The following is a 27,614-nucleotide window of genomic DNA, read 5'->3' on the forward strand; positions in this document are numbered from 1 at the left end:
ACCTCTTGAAATGGTTGAATATCGACTAATTCTTTTTGGTATAATGACTCTGTGTATTCCTTCCATCTTCTTTTGATGCTTCCTACATCGTTTAATATTTTCCCCATGGAATCCTTCACTATTGCAACTCGAGGCTTGAATTTTTTCTTCAGTTCTTTCAGCTTGAGAAACGCCGAGCGTGTTCTTCCCTTTTGGTTTTCTATCTCCAGCTCTTTGCACATGTCATTATAATACTTTGTCTTCTCAAAAGGCCCTTTGAAATCTTCTGTTCAGTTCTTTTACTTCATCAATTCTTCCTTTTGCTTTAGCTGCTTGACATTCGAGAGCAAGTTTCAGAGTCTCCTCTGACATCCATCTTGGTCTTTTCTTCCTTTCCTGTCTTTTCAGTGACCTCTTGCTTTCTTCATGGATGATATCCTTGATGTCATTCCACAACTCGTCTGGTCTTCGGTCACTAGTGTTCAACGCGTCAAATCTATTCTTGAGATGGCCTCTAAATTCAGGTGGGATATACACAAGGTCCTATTTTGGCTCTCGTGGACTTGCTCTGATTTTCTTCAGGTTCAGCTTGAACTTGCATATGAGCAATTGATGGTCTGTTCTACAGTCGGTCCCTGGCCTTGCTCTGACTGATGATATCAAGCTTTTCCATCATCTCTTTCCATATATAGCCATATATATTAGCCACTAGGGAAATGCAAATTAACCCACCATGAGACATTAGTTTACACCCACTAAAATGGCTATGATTTAAGAACTTGAAAACAGTAGGTGTTGGTGAGGATGTGGAGAAATTGGAACCTTCATCCACTGCTGGTGGGATTGTAATGTGGAAGACAGTTTGCTGATTTCTCAAGGAGTTAAACATAGAATTACCACATAATCCAGAAATTCTACTTCTAGGTGTATGGAAGACTGGAAAGCAGAAATGTAAACAGATATATGTACACCAGGGTTTATGCAGCACTATTTACAGTAGTTAAAAGGTGGAAACAGCCTAAATGTCTATCAACAAATGAATGGATAAACCAAAGACATACATACAATGGAACAGTATTCAGCCATAAAGAGAAATGAAGTCCTGACACGTGCTACAGCATGGATGACCCTTGAAAACATTACACTAAGTGAATGAAGTATGTCAGTCACGAAAGGACAAATATTATCCCACTTTTATGAAATACCTAGCATAGGCAAGTATATAGACACCAAAGTTTCCCAGTGGTTACCAGGGATGGGCAGAAGGGAAGGGGAAAGAGGGACTCATGGCTTAGGGGACACCAAGCTTCTAGTAAGAGTGTTTGAAAAATTTGGAACCTGATAATAATTATGGTTGAACAATGCAATGAACGTAATTGATGTCACTGAATTATAAATGTAAAAAATGTTAAAACGGCAAATGTCTTATTACATATATATTTCACAGGGTAATGAAGAATAAGATGGGAAACTCAGGAGAAAAATTTGTAAGAGTGAGCAGCAGGCAGCTCAAAGAAGATGTCTGAAGGAATTACAAACACACAAAAGGCTACTTTCTAGTCACTCTTGAGTCAATTCTGACTCATGATGACCCCATGTGTGAGAGCAGAACTGTGTCCCATAGTGTTTTCAATGGCTGATTTTTCAGAAGTAGATTGCCAGGCCTTTCTTCCAAGGCATCTCTGGGATGAATTCAAACTGCCAACCTTTTGGTTAATAGCCAAGCCTGTTAACCATTTACACCACCCAGGGATTCTGAATAGTTGCTAGGGTTCAGTACAAAGAAGTGAAATGCAGATTAAAACAATAAAGCATGTAAATCACTTCACATGTATCAGAAGCCAACAGTTAGAAAGAGTGGAGATTTTTGCCCTGGTGGATGGGGCGTAGATTGGACAGGCACTCAGCAGAGCAGTCTGGCTGTATTTAGATAAATCAAGCCTGTTCCCGGATGTGTTTACCAGAGAACTTCTAGCTAAAGTCTGTTAGGGCTCACGTCCATGGACGTTACTGTGGTATCTGTTGCTGATGGAGGTAGAGAGTTAGATGCAAATACAATGTCCATTAGCAAGGGAATCAATAAGTGAAGTATGGTGGATGCATACTATGGAATGCCACGAAGCAGTAAGAAGGAAAGAAGTCGCTGTTCATGGAGAAATCTCAAAAACATGAGTGAGAGAGAGAGAGAAAAAAAAAAAAAAAAAAGAGACTTATTGGTCTGATAGAGACTGGAAGAGCTCCTGAGACTATGGCCCCTGGACACTCCGCTAACTCAGAACTGAAGCCATTCCCAAAGCCCACCTTTCAGCCAAAGATTAGACAGGTATATAAAACAAACAATAACACATGTGAGGAACGTGTTTCTTAATTCAACCACTTATGCCAGACCAAACGGGCAACACCTGCCCAAGAGCAAAAGAGAAGGCAGGAAGGGACAGGCAAACTGGACAAATGAACACGGGGAACCTGGGGAGGAAAGGGAGAGAGTGCTGACACATTGCGGGGATTGCAACCAGCATTATGAAACAATCTGTATATAAATTTTTTAATGAGAAGCTCGATTTGCTCTGTAAACTTCCACCTAAAACACACACACACACGAGTTAAAAAATAGGAAACAGTGAGGGTTACAGCACAAATAATATTTAAAAAATAAAACATACATAATTATTTATGAAACCACCATACCTATTTTTAATGCTATGTCGTTGTTGTTAGCTGTGGTCGAGTTGACTCCTGACTTGTGGTGGCCCCGTATGCAATGGAACAAAATGCTACCCAATCCTGGGCCATCCTTACCATCAGTTGTGGATCAGATCGTTGTTTTTATTGTTGTCAAAATATAGACAACACAACATTCGCCATTTCCACGTTTTTTGCATGTACGATTCAACGAGACCAATTACGGCAATCGTGTCATACAACCGTCACCAATATCCGTTGCCAAATTTTCCATCCCCATAAAAAAAACTCAGTACTACCCCCCTTTCCCGAACCCTCCCACCCCTGCCAACCACTATTAAACTCTGATTTCTTGCACTTGCCTATTCTAGTTATTTTATGTGAGACCATACAATATTTTTTTTCCTTTTTACTGTGCTTTACGTGACAAGTTCACAGAGCAAATTAGTTTCTAATTAAACAATACACATATTGTTTTCTGACATTGGTTGACAACCCCACAACGTGTCTACACTCCCCCCATGTCCATTCGTCCAGCTTTCCTGTCCCTGCCTGCCTTTTTGTCCTTGCCTCTAGGCTGGTGCGCCCATTTAGTCTTGTCTACGTGATTGAACTATGTATGTTATTGTTTGTTTTATAGTCCTGTCTAATCTTTGCTTGAAGGGTGAACCTCAGGAGTGACTTCAGTACTGAGTTAAAAGGGTGTCCGGGGGCCATATTTGTTCTTTTGTGAGTGACTTCATAGGGTTTTCATTGGCTAATTTTCTGACATAGATCGCCAGGCCTTTCTTCTTAGTCTGTCTTACTCTGGAAGCTCTGCTGAACCCTATTCAGCATCATATAGCAACATGCAAACCTTCACTGACAGATGGGTAGAGGCTGTGCATCAGGTGCACTGGCTTCTGGAAATGAAACCTGGGTCTCCTGCTTGGAAGGTGAGAATTCTACCAGTGAGCTACCCCTGCCCAGATAACGCTAGACACATGTTTAAAGATACATATCAGAAATTGGAACACTCGTGCATTGCTAGTGGGAACGTAAACTGGTGTAGCCGCTGTGGAAAACAGTTTGGTGGTTCCTCAAAAAGTTAAACATAGAATAACCATATGATCCAGCAATTCTACTGGTACATACCAAAAGACTTGAAAGCAGATGCTGAAACAGATACCTGTACACCAATGTTCACTGTAGCATTATTCACAACAGTTAAAAAGTGGGAACAACCCAAGTGTTCATCAACAGATCAGCAAATCAACAAAACATGGTATCTACATACAGTGGAATATTATTCAGCCATAAAGAGAAAATGAAGTTCCAATACATGTAATGACATGGATGAACCTTGAAAACATTATGCTAAGGGAAATAAGTCAGACACAAAAGGACAAATATTGTATGATTCCGCTCACATGAGATGCCTAGGATAGGCAAATGCATGGTGATAAAAGTTTACTAGTGGTTACCACGGGCTGCGATAGGGGGAAATGAGGAGTTATTGCTTAAGCAGTGCTGAGTTTCTGTTTAGGATGATGGAAGACTTTTGGAAATAGATAGTGGTGATGGTTACAGTGCGTGACGAATGTAATTTTAATGCCACTTAAAAGTAGTTAAAATGACAAATTCTGTGTTATGTATACTTTAAATAATTTACAATAAAATTAAATAAATCCATATCAGTCTTATTAAAATGGGTATTTGGAGGAGGGAAATGAGAGTGGGAATTGAAGAAAGGGAGAAATAAAGTGAATGAGAAGGATCTTAACATGGACCAATGACGACAATATCCGGAGAAATTAAGACCACAGTTAAATCAACTTGCTGCCTCTGTACACCTGAGGTTCAAAAACTAACAACAAAAAATAAACCAAACAACACTTAGGTGGTTTTCAACCTGCTGCTATTTTAGATTATTCTGCCATGACTATCTTTGTTATGTATTGTGTGTGTGTGTTTTCTTTATATTTTTTAGTCATGTATTACTTTTGTGATTAAAAAATGAAATATTTTCCTTGTACTATGCATTTCTGGGGTGCCTTCTCCTATTCTTCCCTAAGACAGACTTGTGGTATTCCATCCAGAAATAAAATTATAATCATGTGCCGAGCAAACATCCAAAGAGTTTACATGGCCTCCAAGCCTAACCTGATGTTTCAGTGATCTGAGGGACAAAGTGTATTTCAGCAGCTCTCAAACACTTTGGTCTCATGACTATGTACTCTTAAAAATTTTTGATGACCCCAAAAAGCTTTTCTAATTTATCATACTATTTATTAAAACTGAGAACAATTTAAAATATTTAATAATTAAAATAACAATAGTAAAACCACGTAAACATAGTAATATTTTAAATGAAAATAATTATATTTTTTCAGTACAAAACAGTAATTAGGTTGGTATCCATATGTGTGCAAATTTCTTTGGTGTCTGGCTTAATAGAAGGCAGTTGGATTCCCATATTTGCTTCTATATCCAAACTCTTATGATATATTGTTTTGGTTGAAGTATATCAAGAAAATGCAGTTTTACGCAGATGTGTAGTTGGAAAAGCAAGGAGTATTTTAATAGCTTTTTTTCCAGGTGATTGTGGATATTTTTCTTCGCTATTGTACCAAAGCTTGACAAGTGGTAGTTTCTTAACGGTATGTGCAATGTGGAACATAAAACTATTAAAATGAACTTCTTATACTCTGTTACCTTAAAATCCACTGATATGTCTTGTACTTTGATGAATTTTTTTTTAACCATGCATTATTTTGTAATTTTATGCATTGGTCATTTGAAAAATATCAGTTCACTGAGTTGTATATCATATACAATGTTAAAAAATCACATTCGTTAATAACACCAATCTCATTGGAAAAGTTTTCAAGTACTGAGAAGCTGTCAAGCTCACAGTGGTGGATACAAGTTTTTTAAAATTCTAATTTTCTCTTGAAAGCTCAAATTTTATCACTGGCAACAATACAGTCATTTGTTTTCCTGGAAGTGACAGCCTTATTTTGTTTATTCTTGAGAAAGTGCCAAACACCCAAGTCTGAATAACCATAGTGTGCTTGCCAGTTGTTCTTTCAAATAAAAATGGTGTTCCATGAAAAGAGCTTGCAACTCAGAGTAGGATGAGATACCCATGGCACTTTTTTCAGTACGTCAAAGACATTTTTTTTTTTTAAATTGTAATTTACATGAAGGTTTACAGAACAAAGTAGTTTCCCATTAAACAGTTAGTACGCGTACTGTTTTATGACATTGGTTAACAACCCCACGACATGTCAACACTCTCCTTTCTAGACGTTGGGTTCCCTATTACCAGCTTTCCTGTCCCCTCTTGCCTTCTAGTCCTCGCCCCTGGGCTATTGTGCACCTTTAGTCTCGTTTTGTTTTATGGGCCTGGTTTTAATCTTTGGGTAAAGGGTGAACCTCAGGAGTGCCTTCATTACTGAGCTAAAAGGGTGTGTCCACAGGCCATACTCTTGGGGTTTCTCCAGTCTCTGTGAGGCCAGCAAGTCTGGTCTTTTTTTTGTGAGCTAGAATTTTGTTCTACACTTTTCTCCAGCTCTGTCCAGGACCTTCTATTGTGATCCCTGTCAAAGTAGTCAGTGGTGATAACTGCGACCATCTAGTTGTACTGGCCTCAGTCTGGTGGAGGCTGTGGTAGATGTGGTCCATTAGTCCTTTGGACTAATCTTTCCCTTGTGTCTTTAGTTTTCTTCATTCTCCCTTACTCCCGAAGGGGTGAGATCAGTGGAGTACCTTAGATGGCCACTCTCAGGCTTTTAAGACCCCAGACGCTACTCACCAAAGTCGAATGTAGAACATTTTCTTTATAAACTATGTTATGCCAATTGAGGTAGACGTTGCCCGAGACTATGGTCCCCACAGCCCTCAGGCCAGCAACTCGGTTCCTCAGGGAGTTTGGATGTGTCTATGGAGCTTCCATGACCTTGCCTTGTACAGGTTGTGCTGGCTTCCCCAGTTATTTTGTGTACTACTCAAGGACATTCTTAAATGAAACTGGCTTCCTCACCTCTGCACGGTGATGACCAGCAACTCTAGATGGGCTTTGTACCACTGTCTTGATACGTGCTCAAGTGCCAGCTGTTCTGAGAACCACTGCTCTATTTCACACACTGTTCCTAAGCCTCTATCTCTTACTATTTCCTAAATTTGAAGAAGGCTTCAGAGTGGGATGACTCCATCTCTCCTCCTATGGACTCAGAACAGTACTTAGGAGGAGGAACCTAGAAGTTACCTGAGAAAGAGGAGGGAGAAATAAGACGGAATGGAGAGAGGGAGAGAGAAATTTGCTTTTTATTGTATTCTCTAGTCTGCCTGTATTACAGCTTTAGAAATCTCCATTTCAGAACTTGTGTATAACCCTGAAGTGGGGAAAGTCTGACAACAACTTTAGAAGTCATACAAGAAAAGACACATATACATATTGCTGTTGTGTGCTGTCCAGTTGATTCTGACTCACAGTGACCCTATATGACAGAGTAGAACTGTCCCATAGGGTTTCTTAGGCTGTAGTCTTTACAGGAGCAGATTGCCAGGTCTTTTCTTCCATGGAGCCACTAGTGGCCAACTGTGAAGTGCTTGGCTGCTAGCCAAAAGGTTGGTGGTTTGAACCTACCCAGTGGCCCCTTAGTAGAAAGACCTGGTGACCTGCTTCTATAAAGATTACAGCCAAGAAAACCCTATGGGGCAGTTTTACTCTGTCACATGGGGTTGTTATGAATAGGAATCAACTTGACAGAACCCAACAACAACAAATACACACACACATTTTCACATGACAAAAACACCATAAACAAACTCAAGAGACAAATATTTGCAACTTACATCAAACAGGACTGATCTCCTTAGTATATAAAGAACTCTTAGATATAGATACAAGGTCATAACGGGTGAAATATGTAAAAAATATTTGACAGAAAAGGAAATATGACTCCTCAACACATGAAAAGATGCTCAACCTCACTCTTCATAAGTGCAAATTACAGTTAAAATGAGATACCATTTCCCACTTATCAAATTGACAAAATCCTTAAATTTGGTACTATATCCTGTTGAGAAGACTATAGGGAAGAAGATATTCCTGTACAGTACTTACAGGAGTGCATTCCCTATGAAGGGCAATTTGGAAATAACTATCAAAATTACAGGAGCCCTGGTGGTACAGTGTTAAGAGCTCAGCTGCTAACCAAAAGGTCAGCAGTTCGAACCCACCATCTGCTCCTTGGAAACCCTATGGGGGCAGCTCTACTCTGTCCTACAGGGTTGCTGTGAGTCTGAAATCAATTTGATGGCAATGGGTTTATCAAAGTTACCAATTACCCTTTGACACAGCAATTCACTGCTGGGAACCTTTTCTACTGATGGATTTGCACATGCATATATGTGTAACAGCATTCAGAGTTATTTATTATAGCATTGCTTGTATCTGCAAAATTTTAGAAACATCTAACTGTTCATCAATAGGAGGCTAATAACAGTGGTTAAATGTTGAAAAAGTTAGTGGTAATAAGGCACATTGAGGGCAGAGATAGGAGGGAAACTTTTCAATATATATCTATCTCTATATATTTTATTTTGAAATATTATAAATACATTATCCATTAAATTTTTTTCTAAATTTTATTTAGCTTGTTGTTGTTGTTGAGAATATACACAGCAAAACATACACCAATTCAACAGTATCTACATGTATAATTCAGTTACATTGATTATATTCTTCAAGTTGTACAACCATTCTCACCTTCCTTTTCTGAGTTGTTCTTCCCTCATTAACACCAACTCAATGGCACCTAAGGTTCCTGTCTAATCATTTGAGTTGCTGTTGTCAATTTGATCCCATATAGATAGCTCTTAAAGGAGCATAATGCTCATGCAGACCTTTTTTTACTAGTTAAGCTAAACTTGATTTTAAGATGATTTTAGGGGATATTTTTGGTTCAAGGTTTAAAGATTATCTCAGGGCAATAGTTTTCAGGGGTTCATCCACCCTCCATGGCTCCAGAAAGTCTAGAGTCAATGAGAATTTGAAATTCTGTTCTGCATTTCTCCACTTTTGATCAGGATTCTTCTATGGAATCTTTGATCAAAATATTTGGTAATGGTAGCCAAGCACCATCCAGTTCTTCTGGTCTCATGACAAAGGAGGCAGTTGTTCATGGAGACAATTATCCATACATCACATGTCCTCCTCTATTTCTGACTCTCCTTCTTCCTCTGTTGCTCCAGGTGAATAGAGACCAATTGTTGAGCCCTGGATGGCCATTTGCAAGCTTTTAAGACCCCATGCACTATGCAATTAACTAGGAGGTAGAACAGAAGTGTAAATATGTTATTAGGCCAGTTAATTGGGATGTCCCATGAAATCATGATCCAAACCTCCAAACCAAGGAACCAAATCCTGTGAGGCATTTGGGTGTACATAAGCAGCCTCAGCAGCTACTCTTTATTTATTTTTGTCATTGTTGTAAATAAATCACACAACTTTTGCCAATTCAACTTTTTACAGATATACAATTTATTGACAGCAATTACAGTAACCAGTTGTGCAAACCTACCCTTAATCAATGCAATTTTTCTATCACTGTTAACCCCCTTTTCCCCCCTCTACCCCATCCCTGTTAACCACTAATAAAATTTGGTCTCTATACATTTGACTTTTCTTGTCTTTTTGTATAAATGAGGTCATACACTATTTGTCCTTCCATGATTGGCTTACTTTTTTTCAGTGTAATGTCTTCAAGCTCCATCCAGAATGTAGCATATGTCAAGACTTCTTTGCTCCTACTTGGCTGAGGGGGTATTCCCACTAAAATTTTTAAAGGGTTAAAAACCTCTCTATACCACCTGGAAATGACTGAATGTCCCTTTTATGGGTACTAAGATGGAAAATGGGAAGGAAAAGAATTAATCTGTTTCCTGATGAAGTGAAGGATTGAAATCACACGTGTAACAGTGTCTTATTTTCAGTAGTCACCTAATATCGATTGAGCGAATGAAGCCACCAATGATCTTGCTTCACTGTAAGATAGATTTTACAATAATGGTATATGTGAGAGATAAATTTTGGGGACATTATTTTTCTCTTCTTTCCTCCCTCCCCTCTCTTCATCACTTCCTTCTCATTTTTATGAACACAAGGTTCCACTGGTCAAACCTGAAGGAAGAATTACTCAGTGTGAATGGACAGTTGTGTGTATGAGAGCCTGGTGATTCAGAATTAAATCCAGGAACCTTTACAAAAATAAAGCAGGGCCTATATATTTTTTTATATTACACCATGGGGTCACCATGAGTTGGAATCTAATTGCAGGCAGCTTTCTTTTTTCCTTTATATTACACCAAATAAACTAATTGGAAACTTCATTTTCAACTATCTGTGTACATATCGACAGAACCTAGGTCTCTGAGCTCTGGGGCAAGGTACAGAGTTTGATATTTTATACGTGATTCCTAAATATGCATACTTTTCCCATACTGGCCAATTGTCAGATGAAAAAGAGTCTCATAAGAGCTTAGAGTGCAGTAATCAAAATACATAGTTAATGTATGTGCTTAATAACAGAATATGAGATGCCTTCTCTTGTTTTCTCAATTAAACTCTCAGGAATTATCATACGTAATACAAAGGATTATTATAAATTCTTTTTATCAGATACTATAATTGCTATAAATTTTCTCCTACCATTTCTTCTTTTAATATCAGCAACAGAGGTTCAGAATACATTTACATGGTATCAAATTTCTGACATATAATTGGAAAATAGAGCAAAATGCAATTCAGTTTGTTTGATGAAGCATTTTACGGTTTTACATATGGATTTATGTGCATACACATATGTTGATACAAAATAAACCATTTACCACCTTTAAAAATGCTTTTACTGACTAAAAGTGGGGTTTTGATAAAAACTGCATATCTATAAATAACATAATTGTAGGCATTCATTTCTGATGTAGCTTCTTCACTATTAAGTTATTCCCTACTTTTCTAAGTGAAAATGTGTCCTGTGCAGTCTTAACTTTAATAACTAACCAAATCAAGGGATAGTCTCCTAAATTTACTTCACATGATGAGACTGAGTGACTTCACCTTTATTTCAACTTAAATTTCATTTTTAGAATAAAAATAAAAAATAATTCCTATGGGGCAGCATCCATTTTTATCTTTACTGTGGTCCACAGAAACTTCTGGGAACAGTATCCTTTCAAACTTGGAGGTGTCACTGCTCTATTTTCACATATGGTTGGAATGAGAATTCCTCTGCAGTGATGGCCTCCCATTCATACGTGGGAGGAGCAGAAACACAGCTATGGAGTAGTCTGTCAAAGGTTTTTTCCATTATTAAGAATGTTTATGGAAAACTTGTGATTTCCGCATCTGGAATCCATTTCTGAGAGTTCATACACATCAAAACATCAAATAGGTAACACTTTCGTTGCCCACAGACCCGATTTTGGGGTCTTAGCTGTAGCTGCAACAGATCTTCAAAGTTCTGTAACACAGCTGAAAAACCCCAAGACAGTTTAGCCTGGGAAGGGTTGGAAGCTCTTAGATGTTGCTTTTTTAAGAACAGGATAGATTCCCTAATTTCTAAAATGGCTTTATTAAGACCTCACCTAGAAGCAGAAGTAGGGTTTTCTTTTTTAATCTTAAGAATTTATAGGTATTTTAGTAGGAAAAGCCCAATACCAATTTTGAATTTATTTTGCCTAAAATTTCAAATAAAGACAGCAAATACCTCTTGAATGCAGTTCCTAAAGTAGTTGGAATGTCTAGTCTTGGATTACCTATACCAGTTGTTCCTAAGTAGCAATTCATGATTATGTTTTCACCCATCTGTGGTGAAAGGGGAATATTAGGACAACGCGGTGAGTTTTTTATTGTTACATTGATTCAGTTTGAGTTAGAACCATCCTTTACACTGAAATCACGTCATCTCCTGCTTTTAAATGTTGAAATGTTCATTCTTTTATTACATAATGATGGTAGTAGATATTTCTATCACCTTTTTTCCCCTCAAAAATAGATAGCAGTTTTTGTAAGTCTCCCCAGTTCTGGGGAAATTTTAATGATGTTAAAATCCAGAAAGGTTGGCACTGTATTTCATATATATTAAAACATCCACATAAAAACTGAAGGTTCAGAAATTAGTAAAAAGAAGCATTTAATTTACTTAGTATTTCACTTTTCATTAGGACATTAAGACATTTGCTTTAAATTAAGAGTTAAACATAGTCTACTATATTTATAAAAAATTAAATAATGAATAAGTTTATTCAAAAAGGTCAATATATAAGATTGGGTGAATTCAGAAGGGATTTAAAAATGGTGTGAACAATAGACTCTGACTTAAGATGGATGGGCTAAAGAAGAAGCTAATATACCAAAAGGTCACACTTGCCATGGCTATGAAATTATTTTATGGGCTTGGTTTAAGACATGGGATTTTTCAGGGCAAAGTCATAGAAGCTTCACAGACACATCCAAACAGCCTGAAGGACCAAGGTACGGGGCTGATGGCTGGGGATCACGGCCTTGGGGGACATCAAGCTCAATTGGCATAACATAGCCTATGAAGAAAATGTTTTAAATCCAACTGTGGTGAGTAGTGTCTGGGGTCTTAAAATCCTGCAAGTGGCTATCTATGACACTCCACTGGTCCCACCCTGTCTGGAGCAAGGGAGAACGAGAAAACCAAAGATACAAGAAAAAAAAAGATTAGTTCAAAGGACTAATGGGCTACAACTACCACAGCCTCCACCAGACTGAGCCCAAAACAACTAGATGGTACCCTGTTACCACCACCAACTCTCTGACGGGAATCACAATAGAGGGTCCCAGATAGGGCGAGAGAAAAATGTAGATCAAAACTCAAATTCACACACACACACAAATGATCAGGCTTACTGGCCTGACAGAGACTGGAGAAATCCCTAGATTATGGCCCCCAGACACCTTTTTAACTCAGCACTGAAGTCACTCCTGAGGTTCACCCATCAGCCAAAGATCTGACAAATCTATAGGACCAGCCCTGCTGGTATTTGAATGCCAGGGCCATAGCTTCCAGCATCACAGCCAACACACAAGCCCCCACAGTATGACAAACTGAAAGACATGTGGGGTATTCAAATACCAGCAGGGTCACCCATGGTGGACAGGTTTCAGCTGAGCTTCTAGACTAAGACAGACTAGGAAGATGGACTCAGCAGTTTACTTCTGAAAAGAATTAGCCAGTGAAAACCTTATGAATAGCAGTGGAACATTGTCTGATGTAGTGCCAGAAGATGAGCCCCTCAGGTTGGAAGGCACTCAAAATACGACTAGGGAAGAGCTGTCTCCTCAAAGTAGAGTTGACCTTGATGACATAGATGGAGTCAAGCTTTTGGGACCTTTATTTGCTGATGTGGCACAACTCAAAATGAGAAGAAACAGCTGCAAATATCCATTAATAATTTGAACTTGGAATGTATGAAGTATGAACCTAGGAAAATTGGAAATCATCAAAAATGAAACGGAATACATAAACATTGATATCCTAGGCATTAGTGAGCTGAAATGGGTGGGTATTGGTCATTTTGAATTGGACAGTGATGTGGTCTACTATGCTGGGAATGACAACTTGAAGAGGAATGACATTGCATTCATCATCGAAAAGAACATTTCAAGATTTATCCTGAAGTATAATGCTGTCAGTGATAGGATAATGTCCATACAACTACAAGGAAGATCAGTTAATATGACTATTACTCAAATTTACACACCAACCACTAGGGCCACAGATGAGGAAATTGAAGATTTTCACCTGCTTTAGTAGTCTGAAATTGATTGAACATGCAATCAGGATGTATTGATAATTACTGGTGATTGGAATGCAAAAGTTGGAAACAAAGAAGAAGGATCCATAGTTGGAAAGTAAGGCCTTCGTGACAGAAACGGTGCCGGAGATCGCATGACTGAATTTTACAAGACCAATGACTTCTTCATTACAAATACCTTTTTTCACCAACATAAATGGTGACTATACACATGGACCTCACCAGATGGAATACACAGGAATCAAATCGAATACATCCGTGGAAAGAGACGATGGAAAAGCTCAATATCATCAGTCAGAACAAGGCCGGGGCTGACTGCAATCAGACCATCAATTACTCATTTACGAGTTAAAGTTGAAACTGAAGAAAATTAGAACAAGCCCGCAAAAGCCAAAATGTGACCTTGAGTATATCCCACCTGAATTTAGGGACCATCTCAAGAATAGATTTGGCGTGTTGAACACTAACAACTGAAGACCAGACGAGTTGTGGAATGACATAAAAGACATTATGCGTGAAGAAAGCAACAGGTCATTAAAAAGAAAAGAGAGAAAGAAAAGACTGAAATGGATGTCAGAAGAGACTCTGAAACTTGCTCTTGAATGTTGAGTAGGTAAAGCAAAAGGAAAAAATGATGAAGTAAATGAGCTGAAGAGAAGATTTCAAAGGGTGGCTTGAGAAGACAAAGTATAGTGAAATGTGCAAAAACCTGGAGTTAGAAAACCAAGAGGGAAGAATACACTTGGCATTTCTCAAGGTGAAAGAACTGAAGAAAAAATTCAAGCCTCGAGTTGCAATATTGAAGGAGTCTACAAGGAAAATATTAAATGACACAGGAAGCATCAAAAGAAGATGGAAGAAATACACAGAGTCGCTATACCAAAAAGAATTGGTCAATGTTCAACCATTTCAACAGGTAGCATATGATCAGGAACCAATGGTAGTGAAGGAAGAAGTCCAAGCTGTACTGAAAGCATTGGTGAAAAACAAGGCTCCAGGAACTAATGGAATACCAATTGAAATGTTTCAACAAATGGATGCAGTGCTGGAAGTGCTCGCTCATCTATGCCAAGTAATTTGGAAGACAGCTACCTGGCCAAATGACTGGAAGAGAACCATATTTATGCCTATGCCCAAGAAAGATGATCCAACCAAAAGTGGAAATTATCAAATAATATCATTAATATCACATGCAAGCAAAATTTTCCTGAAGATCTTTCAAAAGTGGCTGCAGCAGTATAATGACAGGGCACTGGCAGAAATTCAAGCCAGATTTAGAAGGGGACATGGAACCAGGGAAATCATGTTGATGTCAGATGGATCCTGGCTGAAAGCAGAGGATACCAAAAAGATGTTTACTTGTGTTTTATTGACTATGCTAAGGCATTTGACTGCATGAACCATAACAAAATTATGGATTACATTGTGGAGAATGAGAATTCAGGAACACTTAATTGTGCTCATGAGGAACCTGTACATGGATCAAGAGGCAGTTGTTCAAACAGAATGAGGGAATACTGTATGGTTTAACATCAGGAAAGGTGTGCATCAGGGTTGTATCATTTCACCATACCTGTTCAATCTGTATGCTGAACAAATAATCCGAGAAGCTGCACTATATGAAGAAGAACTCAGCATCAGGATTGGAGGAAGACTCATTAACAACCTGCGATATGCAAATGACACAACCTTGCTTGAGGAAAGTGAAGAGGACTTGAAGCACTTACTGATGAAGATCAAAGACCACAGCCTTCAGTATGCATTACACCGCAACATAAAGAAAACAAAAATCCTCACAACTGGACCAATTAGCAATATCATGATAAATGGAGAGAAGATTGAGGTTGTCAAGGATTTTATTTTATTTGGATCCACAATCAACACCCATGGAAGCAGCAGTCAAGATATAAAAAAACACATTGCATTGGGCAAATTGGCTGCAAAAGACCTCTTTAAAGTGTTGAAAAGCAAAGATGTCACTATGAGGACTAAGGTGCACCTGACCCAAGCCATAGAGTTTTCAATCACCTCATGTGCATGTGAAAACTGGACAATGAATAAGGAAGACCGATGATTTGCCACTTTCCAATTGTGGTGCTGGCGAAGAATACTGAATACACCATGGACTGCGAAAAGAATCTCCCACGTGTCTGTCAGTTTGTCGTACTGTGGGGGATTGTGTGTTGCTGTGATGCTGGAAGCTATGCCACTGGTATTCAGATACCAGCAGGCTCATCCATGGAGGACAGGTTTCAGCTGAGCTTCCAGACTATGACAGACTAGGAAGAAGGACCCGGCAGTCTACTTCTGAAAAGCATCAGCCAGTGAAAACCTTATGAATAGCAGTGGAACACTGTCTGATATAGTGCCAGAAGATGAGCCCCCCAGGTTGGAAGGCACTCAAAAGATGACTGGGGAAGAGCTGCCTTCTCAAAGTAGAGTCGACCTTAATGATATGGATGGGGTAAAGCTTTTGGGACCTTCATTTGCTGATGTGGCATGACTCAAAATGAGAAGAAACAGCTGCAAACATCCATTAATAATTGGAACATGAAATGTATGAAGTATGAATCTAGGAAAATTGGAAATCATCAAAAATGAAATGGAATGCATAAACATCGATATCCTAGGCTACGGTAAGCTGAAATGGACTGGAATTGGCCATTTTGAGACAGTCATATAGTCTACTATGCTGGGAATGACAACTTGAAGAGGAATGGTGCTGCATTCATCGTCAAAAAGAACGTTTCAAGATCTATCCTGAAGTACAATGCTGTCGGTGATAGGACAATGTCCATATGCCTACAAGGAAGACCAGTTAATACGACAATTATTCAAATTTATGCACCAACCACTAGGGCCAAAGATGAAGAAATAGAAGATTTTTATCAGCTCCTGCAGTCCGAAATTGATCGAGCATGCAATCAAGATGCATTGATAATTACTGGCGATTGGAATGTGAAAGTTGGAAACAAAGAACAAGGATCAGTAGTTGGAAAATATGGCCTTGGTGATAGAAACAATGCCAGAGATCGAATGACAGAATTTTGCAAGACCAAAGACTTCTTCATTGCAAATACTTTCTTTGACCAACATAAACGGCGACTATACACATGGACCTCACCAGATGGAACACACAGAAATCAAATTGACTACATCTGTGGAAAGAGATGATGGAAAAGCTCAATATCATCACTCAGAACAAGGCCAGGGGCCGACGGTGGAACAGACCATCAATTGCTCATATGCAAGTTCAAGCTGAAACTGAAGAAAATCAGAGCAAGTCCACGAGAGCCAAAATAGGACCTTGAGTATATCCCACCTGAATTTAGAGACCATCTCAAGAATAGGTTTGACGCATTGAACACTAGTGACCAGACGAGTTGTGGAATGACATCAAGGATATCATCCATGAAGAAAGCAAGAGGTCACTGAAAAGACAGGAAAGAAAGAAAAGACCAAGATAGATGTCAGAGGAGACTCTGAAACTTGCTCTTGACCATCGAGCAGCTAAAGCAAAAGGAAGAATTCATGAAGTAAAAGAACCGAACAGAAGATTTCAAAGGGCTTCTCGAGAAGACAAAGTAAAGTATTATGTCATGTGCAATGCGCTGGAGATGGAAAACCAAAAGGGAAGAACACGCTCGGCGTTTCTCAAGCTGAAAGAACTGAAGAAAAAATTCAAGCCTTGAAGTTGCAATAGTGAAGGATTCCATGGGGAAAATATTAAACGATGTAGGAAGCATCAAAAGAAGATGGAAGGAATACACAGAGTCATTATACCAAAAAGAATTAGTCGATATTCAACCATTTCAAGAGGTGGCATATGATCAGGAACTGATGGTACTGAAGGAAGAAGTCCAAGCTGCTCTGAAGGCACTGGCGAAAAAGAAGGCTCTAGGAATTGATGGAATATCAATTGAGATATTTGAACAAGCAGATGCAGCGCTGGAGGTGCTCACTCGTCTATGCCAAAAAATATGGAAGACAGCTTCCTGGCCAACTGACTGGAAGAGATCCATATTTATGCCTATTCCCAAGAAAGGTGATCCAACCGAATGTGGAAATTATAGAACAGTATCATTAATATCACACGCAAGCAAAATTTTGCTGAAGATCATCCAAAAGTGGCTTCAGCAGTATATCGACAGGGAACTGCCAGAAATTCAGGCCAGTTTCAGAAGAGGACGTGGAACCAGGGCTATCATTGCTGATGTCAGATGGATCCTGGCTGAAAGCAGAGACTACCGGAAGGATGTTTACCTGTGTTTTATTTACTATGCAAAGGCATACGACTGTGTGGATCATAATAAACTATGGATAACACTGCGAAGAATGGGAATTCCAGAACACTTAATTGTGCTCATGAGGAACCTTTACATGGATCAAGAGGCAGTTGTTCAGACGGAACAAGGGGCTACCGATTGGTTTAAAGTCAGGAAAGGTGTGCATCAGGGTTGTATTCTTTCACCATACCTATTTAATCTGTATGCTGTACAAATAATCCAAGAAGCTGGACTATATGAAGAAGAATGGGGCATCAGGATTGGAGGAAGACTCATTAACAACCTGCGTTATGCAGATGACACAACCTTGCTTGCTGAAAGTGAAGAGGACTTGAAGCACTTACTAATGAAGATCAAAGACCACAGCCTTCAGTATGGGTTACACCGCAACATAAAGAAAAAAAAAATCCTCACAACCGGATCAATGAGCAATGTGATAAACGGAGAAAAGATTGAAGTTGTCAAGGATTTCATTTTACTTGGATCCACAATCAACAGCCATGGAAGCAGCAGTCAAGAAATCAAAAGACGCATTGCATTGGGCAAATCTGCTGGAAAAGACCTCTTCAAAGTGTTGAAGAGCTAAGATGTCACCCTGAAGACTAAGGTGTGCCTGACCCAAGCCATGGTATTTTCAGTCACATCATATGCATGTGAAAGCTGGACAATGAATAAGGAAGATCGAAGAAGAGTTGACGCCTTTGAATTGTGGTGTTGGTGAAGAATATTGAATATACCGTGGACTGCCAAAAAATGAACAAATCTGTCTTGGAAGAAGTGAGGCCAGAATGCTCCTTAGAGGCAAGGATGGCGAAACTGCATCTTACATACTTTGGACATGTTGTCAGGAGGGATGAGTCCCTGAAGAAGGACATTATGCTTGGCAGAGTACAGGGTCAGCGGAAAAGAGGAAGACCCTCAGAGGGTTGGATTGACACAGTGGCTGCGACAATGAGCTCAAGCATAACAACAATTGTAAGGATGGAGCAGGACTGGGCGGTGTTTCGTTCTGTTGTGCATAGGGTCACTATGAGTCAGAACCGACTCGACAGCACCTAACAACAACAGCAGCCAAAAGAATGATCAAATCTGTCTAGGAAGAAGTACAACTAGAATGCTCCTTAGAAACAAAGGTGGCGAGACTACGTTTCACATACTTCAGACATGTTGTCAGGAGGGACCAGTCACTGGAAAAGGTCGTCATGCTTGACAGTGGGTCAGTGAAAAAGAGGAAGACCCTCAGTGAGATGGATTGACACAGTGGTTGAAACAATGGGCACAGATGTAGTAACAATTTTGAGGATGGCGCAGGACTGGGCAGTGTTCTGTTCGGCTGTACATAGGGTCGCTATGATTCAGAATTGACTCGATGGCACCTAACAACAACAATAGGGCCAAAAATAACAATAAAAGAAAGGAACAGGAAAACTGGACAAATGGAAATAGGGAACCTGGGATGGAGAAGGAGAGAGTGTTGAAACATTGTGGGGTTGACAAACAATGTCACAAAACAATTTGTATATTTACTGTTTAACAAGAAATTAATTTGTTCTGTAAACTTTCACCTAAAAAAAAAAAAGCACAAGAAAAAAAAAAAGATGGGATTTTATGTTTAGTCAAATATATCTGGGATTAAAAAGAGGAGACTCATCACTTTTGCATTTTTCATGAATTAGGAATAATATGAGCAAGTGGTGATTAGTAAAGGCCCTGTGGATCACAACAGTCTAGTCCACAACCGATCATGAGGATGGTCCAGGATCTGGGCAGCATTTTGTTCAGTTGTGCATGGGGCCAGGCCAACTCGAAGGCAGCTAAAAACAACAAAGGTAATTAAACTTGAACTAAAATATCTTTGTCTTGTTTGCTGCTGTGGTCCAAGTAGGTGTTCCATATACATTTGGTGAATGAAAAACCATGAAAGAAGAAAGAGAAGGTCGCTGCTGGGACAGTAGCAGTGGAGAGCTGAGCAGAAAACAGGATGAATTTTAGGAATAGCCAATATATTCAATGGTTTTTGAAGGCTTCTTTTAGTCCAGGTAATATAATCTTATTTGCTAGCAATTGATCACCAATTGCAATTATTCAAATCACTCATTTGAAAAGGTTTTAAATTCATCATCAGCTGGTCTACTGGAATTTATTTGATAACCAGAAGACTACAGAGTTTGTGGTTTAAGATTGTCTAAAATCCCTTAGTAATTCCCAAACTTCAGTGAACTTTTTCCTTATGGAAAGAATTTCACTCAAAGTTACGTATTTATGGACCTAAAATCATTATCAATTCTTTAAAATCACCGAATAATGGAGTTTGAAAATGATCCCAAAGATAACCTACATCCTCTTTCCTGTGTATGAAAAAGAATTTTCCAGTATCTTACGGACACCGTGGGCTACACTACATTAGGCCTATTTTTAGATTGCTTATACGCAACCAAAACAAACGGCTTGTCGTTGTTTCTTACTAGTTATTTCACCAAATAGCCAAAGTTTGGTAAGGAATAAGTATGGATGAGATTGATGAACATTCACATTCCATCAGATAAGCCTTCTGAAATGCAATTAAATATGAGATCTGGGTTTCATTTTTCTTCAGATACAGGACTTAATTTCCCCATCTTTCAAGTGAGATGCCACTTCCTGGGCTATTGGCTGGGAAGCACTGGCATTTTGATGACTTGTTCCTCCAGGGTACAAAAGCCCACACTAGAAACACTTTGTCCACAAGACACATGTGCTAAGTAGACAACACAGGGCAACTCAGGGCTATTTGTGGGAAACTGTAATTTTTCAACAATTTGCTTTCACAAGTTCATTTGATGTTTACAGAACCCTTGTCTACAGCAAAAGGTATTTCTGTTGTGTGTGCTAGACATTTGAAAGTGTGTGGTCCTGCAAACCACAAGGCAGAGTGGAATTCTATAAAGCATAGAGTCGGTGTCACACAGTTACTTCAACTCATCTGGCGGCCAAAAGAAATGCAATGATATGACAGAGGCAAAGGAGCCCTGCTGGTACAGTGGTTAAAGCGCTCGACAGCTAACAGAAAGGTCTACAGTTCAAGACCACCAGCAGCTCCTCGGGAGAAAGGTGTGGCAGGCTGCTTCCATAAAGATTTAATAGCCTTGGAAATCCTATGGGGTTGCCATGAATCGGAATCGACTTGATGGCAGTCGGTTTGGTTTTTTTGGGGGGGAGAGGGAGGTTTCTTTTCTAGGCATAACCAAGGATTCTGGAAAAACACTTAGAAAATGATCTCTGATTGATCAGAGGAACCTGGGTCAGGCAGTATATTGTTTCCCCAGGGGGCTTACTGCTTGTGCCTCTGGTACACGCCTGCATGAGTGTGCATGTCCCATAGTTGCTAACAAAAATCACGGAAGCAAAGAAGGAAATTCACTTTATCACGTTGTGAGTGATATGACCAATTTAGCCATTCAATATGTTCCTGATGTTCCATTTGTGAGTGCCCTGTTCCTCCATCTTTGCAGTCCAGGTGTTCCCCAGGCAGTGGACCTCACTGCTGTCTCCTTCTGGAGCTTTACTCAGAGGTGAATGGAAGGTCCTTCAATTAACCATTCATGCCTTCTGCTTATTCTCTCATGCAGGAGCACGCTCTTCCCTGATTCTAGTTGGCTCATGGGAAAACACCTTATTTCTGCAATACTGCATATCTCCGTGGGCAGGAGGCACATGAGGACGTTACTCTTACCCTGTTCTCCTCGCACCCAATCCTCTCTGCTGCTGCCTCAATCCATTCACTATCCATGTCACTTTTCACCAAACTCTGCTCTGCTAGCTCGGGGAGGTTTACGATTGTGTGTCTACACACAAGTAAACCTAGCACATACGCTAATGAGATCCTAATGGGAACTGTGCAAAATCATTTTCTCACAAGTTTTAAGCAACATGTTTCCCGACTCTCTAAAAATAGAGCACATACCACACAAACAGCTTATATCAAGCAAACGATCATTTAATCCAACAATAAATTATGGAACCTTTTTAAAAGCACTCCTTGTTTTCCTCTTCCTGGAGCCCTGGTGGTGCACTGGTTAAGAGCTCAGCTGCTAACCAAAAGGTCGACAGTTCGAATCCACCAGCTGCCCCCTGGAAACCCTGTGGGGAAGTTCTACTCTGTCCTACTGGGTCCCTAGGAGTCGAAATCCACTTCATGGCAACAGGTTTGGCTGTTTTTTTTGGGCAGGGGCTGCTGAGGAAGGTGTGAGCACACATGAAGAAGATGGAGACGTGAGGGAAGAGGAGTCTTTTTCCAGTTCTGCCTTTGCATTAGGCGCCCTGGTGGTGCAGTGGTTAAAGCACTTGGCTGCTAACCAAAAGGTCAGTGGTTCGAACCCACCAGCCGCTCCACAGGAGAAAGATGCGATAGTCTCTTTCCATAAAGATTTACAGCCTCGGAAGCCCTATGGGACAGTTCTGTTCTGTCCTGTAGGGTCACTATGGGTTGGAACTGACTTGATGGCAGTGGGTTTGGTTTTTGGGTTTATCCTTACACACTGAGCCTCCTGACTTGGAGCAGGAGCTACTCATGTGTATGGGGAGAATAAGTAATATATGTCTTAGGACTTTTTCATGTAAAGTTAAATTGTATCCAGCTGCTCCAGCTGTTTTCGTTTCACATTTGAATGTTTACTATTTTACTGAGCTGGGAAAGGAGCTATTGAGTATTGTATGTATCATTTTAAGAAAAGGAACTTTTTCTGCCCCTAATAGTTGAAGTATCAGAACTGTCCAGAAGGCCAGTGACCATGTCTGCCTCAATCAGCACTGAATTTCCAGAATCCAACCCAGCACTTGGTACCTAGTAAGGTGCACAATAAATATTTAAGGGAATAAAGAACGATCGTTGCTTTCCTAATTGATCAAATAATGATGTACATGATACAACTGGAACTATGTGAAAGGCAAAGAATTAAATTGCTTTTTCCTTGTATGTACACGTATTATAGAATTAAAGCACTTTGATTTGTTCAATCTTTACTAAATTTGTTTTGTAGGAACCAGAGAGCATTTACAAGAGGAATATTTGTAGCCGTTTTTCTGTATGAAGGCAGTTTAAGAGATCGGTGGATTCTCATGTTTCAGTTTTTGAGGTCTTGTCCACATCATTTGTTTTGATCCAACTGACCAGACAATTTTGCATAGTTCAAAATCCGCAACATATAGGAAGTTTTCTCTTTCACCTTAACCCCCAGCACCTAGGTCCCCTCCTCGTACCAAACCGAACCAAACCCATTGCCACCGAGTTGGTTCGGGCTCATAGCAACCCTATACAACAGAGTAGAACTGCCCCATAGGGTTTCCAAGGAGCAGCCAGCAGTTTGACCTTTTGGTTAGAAGCCACGCTCTTAACCACTGCACCACCAGTTCCCCTCCTCATAGGCAATATTGTTAGTTTCTTATGTAATTTTCCAGAGATAACCATGCTTTTGAAATTTAATACTATATATTGTAACCAGTGCCATCAAGTCGATTGCGACTCATAGCGACCCTATAGGACAGAGTAGAACTGCCCCATAGAGTTTCCAAGGAGCGCCTGGAGGATTTGAACTGCCAACTCTTTGGTTAGCAACCGTAACACTTAACCACTATGCTACCAGGGTTTCCCTATATATTGTAGAGCTTTCTATATCAATACTTACAGAGCTTCCTCACTATTTTTTATGACTGTATATTCCATTCCATGGATCCACCACAAATTATTTTAAACAATTCCTTATTAACGGACCTTTAAATATTTTACAGTTTCAAACAGTACCATGGATAAGCTCATATATGTGTCATTTTGCACTGTTTCATCAGAACGAGTTCCTAGATGTGGAATTGTGATATTAAAGGTATATGCATTTGTAATTTTGATAGATATTTTCCAACTTGACTAAAGGATAGATTTCAATGATTTTTAATAAAAATTTGTTTGAGTAAACAATTCGATAAGCTGACTTTTTAATATTCTGTGTAAATACCCTAAAAAATGGAGTCCTATAGCCAATAGGTGGAATAAGTGGCCATCTTGGTAGAGTAATTTAAGAAGCATTGAGTGACCTACCTGGAGCCCTGGTGGCACAGTGGTTAAGAGCTACAGCTACTAACCAAAAGGTTGGCAGTTCGAATCCAACAGTCACTCCTTGGAAACCCTATGGGGCCATTCTACTCTGTTGCTCAGGGTCGCTATGAGTCAGAACCGACTCGACAGCAATGTTCTATTCTTTCTCTCTACCTGTCCATGTATCCAGAAGTCACCATCCTGACATGATGTCATTAGGGTCATTCCTTAAAAGCTTTCTATATAATAACCATACCTAATTTTTTGGGGGGCGGTTACAATAATTAGTTACTAGTGTTCATATCTTGATAAACTATAAAATGCTTCTCCAATACTTTACTTTTTCTTGTGTATACTCCTTTCTTACCTACTGAAATGCTGACATGACATACCATGGCATTTTTACTGCTGTAACCCATGGAACGTTTGAGTGATGCAGAATATTGATATTACTATGAAGAGACAGAGACAAAAACAGAGAGACTTAACTCTTTACAGATTTTTAGTTAAAATGCCCTGAAAGATTCTAGTTTTAATGGAGGTTTCATTGTGGCCGGGCAGGTTCACAAAGAGGATTGTGGTTTGTAGGCACATGCTGACCCCCCACCAAAAAGCAATGAATAAGATGCAGGAGTGGGGGGCTCTAGCCCCATTTAAAAGTTGAACGTTGACTTAAAATTGGACATTTCTGTTACGACTGAATAGTAGGGTTGTCAATTGTGGTCGCTTAGGAAGATTTTTTCCTAAAGCTTACAGTATTGGCTAGCTCTTTTTCTTTTTCTCTGAGTAAGGTTAGTAGTATCTCAGGGAAACCATACACTGCCTCAGGGGTAGTGATATGGGTGCAATGGGGTGAGAGGTACAAGGAAAATATGGCATGAGCAGATGAAGCAGAAACCAAAAAGACAACAACAACAAAACCCAAACCCGTTGCCGTCGACTCAATTCCAACTCATAGTGATCCTATAGGACAGAGTAGAACTGCCCCATAAGGTTTCCAAGGAGCAGCTGGTAGATTCCAACTGCTGACCTTTTGGTTAGCAGCTGTAGCTCTTAGCCACTGCACCACCAGGGCTCCAGTGAAGCAGAAAGGACCTTCTACATAAAAAGAGAGAAATAGAAGTAGGATGGTAGGAATATACCAAAACAAAATAAACAGAAAAACCAAACCGGTTGCCTTTGAGTTGATTCCAACTCATAGCGACTCTATAGGACTATATAGCTACTTAATATAGAACATCCTCAAAACTTTAGAGGCTTCCAATATCAGTGAATTATAGGACATTCCTGCAGCTCAGCTGGATTAGTGTCAGAGAAGCTGACTCAGCAGCCACAGCAGAGTAATCCATTTGGGGCTGGTTGGATGAGAGAACCACGTGTGTAAGGCAGCTGACTCAATTCACACCAGCATTTTGTTTCCATTACAGTGCCTGGGCAGTGGTAGGTGCTCCGTGACTTCCTAACACTTTTCATGTGAAAGCACTCTATGAATATGATTTTATGGCTCTAGAGCCACCAGTTTTTAATTATTCCGGTGTTGCCAACGAGAAATTCAGTATCATGGAAAACTCAAGACACTGAGCAAGGCTTTGGACAGAATGAGACTATGAACACAACACTTTCCACGGCTAATTTCTATCACTAAATTCCAGTGACTCTACCTATGAACATTTTTTCTCTCTCTTCTTGATAAAATGACTGTGATAAAAGGAGAGAGAAAGCTTTTTGATATCTGTTATTTTGGTTTATGAAAAGCTGTTCTACAAGCAAATTCTTGTTGGGTCAACAAGCCTGTGTGTATTTTGGCATGGAATCAAGAGTGCTAACGCCTAATCCATTCAGAATAACCCCTTCATGGATGCTGAGCTATCCAGGAGATAAACTGACAGGAGTAGTGGAGAATGGAATGTTAGGAGCACTACCATTAACCATTAAAGCTGCAAAAACTGGAATTCTGTGGTTTGTAGAACTGTGGTTTTCTATCTAGGTGTTCACTGGCATTTCTGTTGTAACTTTCAGAGAAGGTCTTTCTCTTAACCCACACCAACAAGGCAGTATGGTAAAATGGAAAAAGTGTGGTACTGAGGAATCAGGTGGATCTAAGGTTTGAGTCCCATCTCTGTCACTTTTTAGCTGTGTGAATTTATGCAAATTACTTCACATCTCCAAACCTCAGTTTCCTCATCTGTACTATGCAGGATAATAGTTATAGCTCACAGTCTTTGGAAGGACTAAATAGGGTAACTACATAGTAACTACTTACTTGTTAACTACTATTATGGATTGAATCATATCACACAAAGACATGTGTTAAATTCCCGGCCCTTGTAGCTGTGGATGTGATTCTGTTTGTAAATACTGTTTTGTTTGTTATGTTAAAGAGGTCATATCAGTGTAGGATGGATTCTAAACCTCATCACTTCTGAGTTATAAAAAGAGACACCGAAACACACTTGTGGAGGAAGACAGATGCCTGGAAAAGATTGTCTACAAACCAAGGAACCAGGGAATACCCGCAGCTCCTGATAAGGGAGGAGTCACTGATTTGGATGTTTGGACTCCAGAGATGTGAGAAGACAAATTTCTTTCTTTAAAGTCATCTGCTTATGGTATTTCTGTTACAGCACTATTAGGTAACTAAGACAACCACCTTCCACAATGCCTAACTATATACGATAAAATTAAAAAAACCCAAAAAACCAAACCCATTGCCATCGAGTCGATTCCAACTCATAGTGATCCTAAAGGACAGAGTAGAACTTCCCTATAGGGTTTTCAAGGCTGTAAATCTTTACAAAAGCAGATTGCCGCATCTTTCTTCCTTGGAGTGACTGGTGGGTTCAAACCGCCAATGTTTTGGTTGGCAGCTAAACGCTTTCACCACTGCATCACCAGTACACTCCTTAAATGTTAGTCTTCTCTCTTCTGTCCTCTCCTTGAACCAACAGACACAGGAAATTGAAATTTTAGTGGGTATAACTATGTCCCTGTACATAGACCAAGAGGCAGTCATTTGAACAGAACAGAGCAAGGGGATACCACATGGTTTAAAATAAAGAAAGGCGTGTGTCAGGGTTGTATCCTTTCACCATACTTATTCAATCTGTATGCTGAGCAAATAATCCAAGAAGCTGGACTATATGAAGAAGAATGTGGCACCAGGATTAGAGGAAGACTCATTAACAATCTGCAATATGCAGATGACACAACTTGTTTGCTGAAAGTGAAGCAATATGCAGATGACACAACTTGTTTGCTGAAAGTGAAGAGGGCTTGAAGCATTTATTGACGAAGACTAAAGATCACAGCCTTCAGTATGGATCACACCTCAACATAAGGAAAACAAAAATCCTCAAACTGGACCAATAGACAACATCATGATAAATGGAGACAAGATTGAAGTTGTCAAGGATTTCTTTTTCCTTGGATTCATAACACCCATGGAAGCAGCAGTAAGGAAATCAAAGTATTGCATTGGGCAAATCTGCTGCAAAAGACTGTTTTAAAAAAGCATTAAAAAGCAAAGATATCACTTTGAGGACTAAGCTGCACCTGACCCAAGCCATGGTGTTTTCAATCACCTCATATGCATGCGAAAACTGGACACTGAATAAGGAAGACAAAGAATTGATGGCTTTGAATTATGGTGTTGGTAAAGAATATTGAATATACCATGGACTACCAGAAGAATGAACAAACCTTTCTTGGAAGAAGTACTGCCAGAATGCTCCTTAGAAGCAAGGATAGAGAGACTTTGTCTCATGTATTTG

Source organism: Elephas maximus, chromosome 1 (assembly GCF_024166365.1).
Source record: "Elephas maximus indicus isolate mEleMax1 chromosome 1, mEleMax1 primary haplotype, whole genome shotgun sequence".
Taxonomy (NCBI): domain Eukaryota; kingdom Metazoa; phylum Chordata; class Mammalia; order Proboscidea; family Elephantidae; genus Elephas; species Elephas maximus.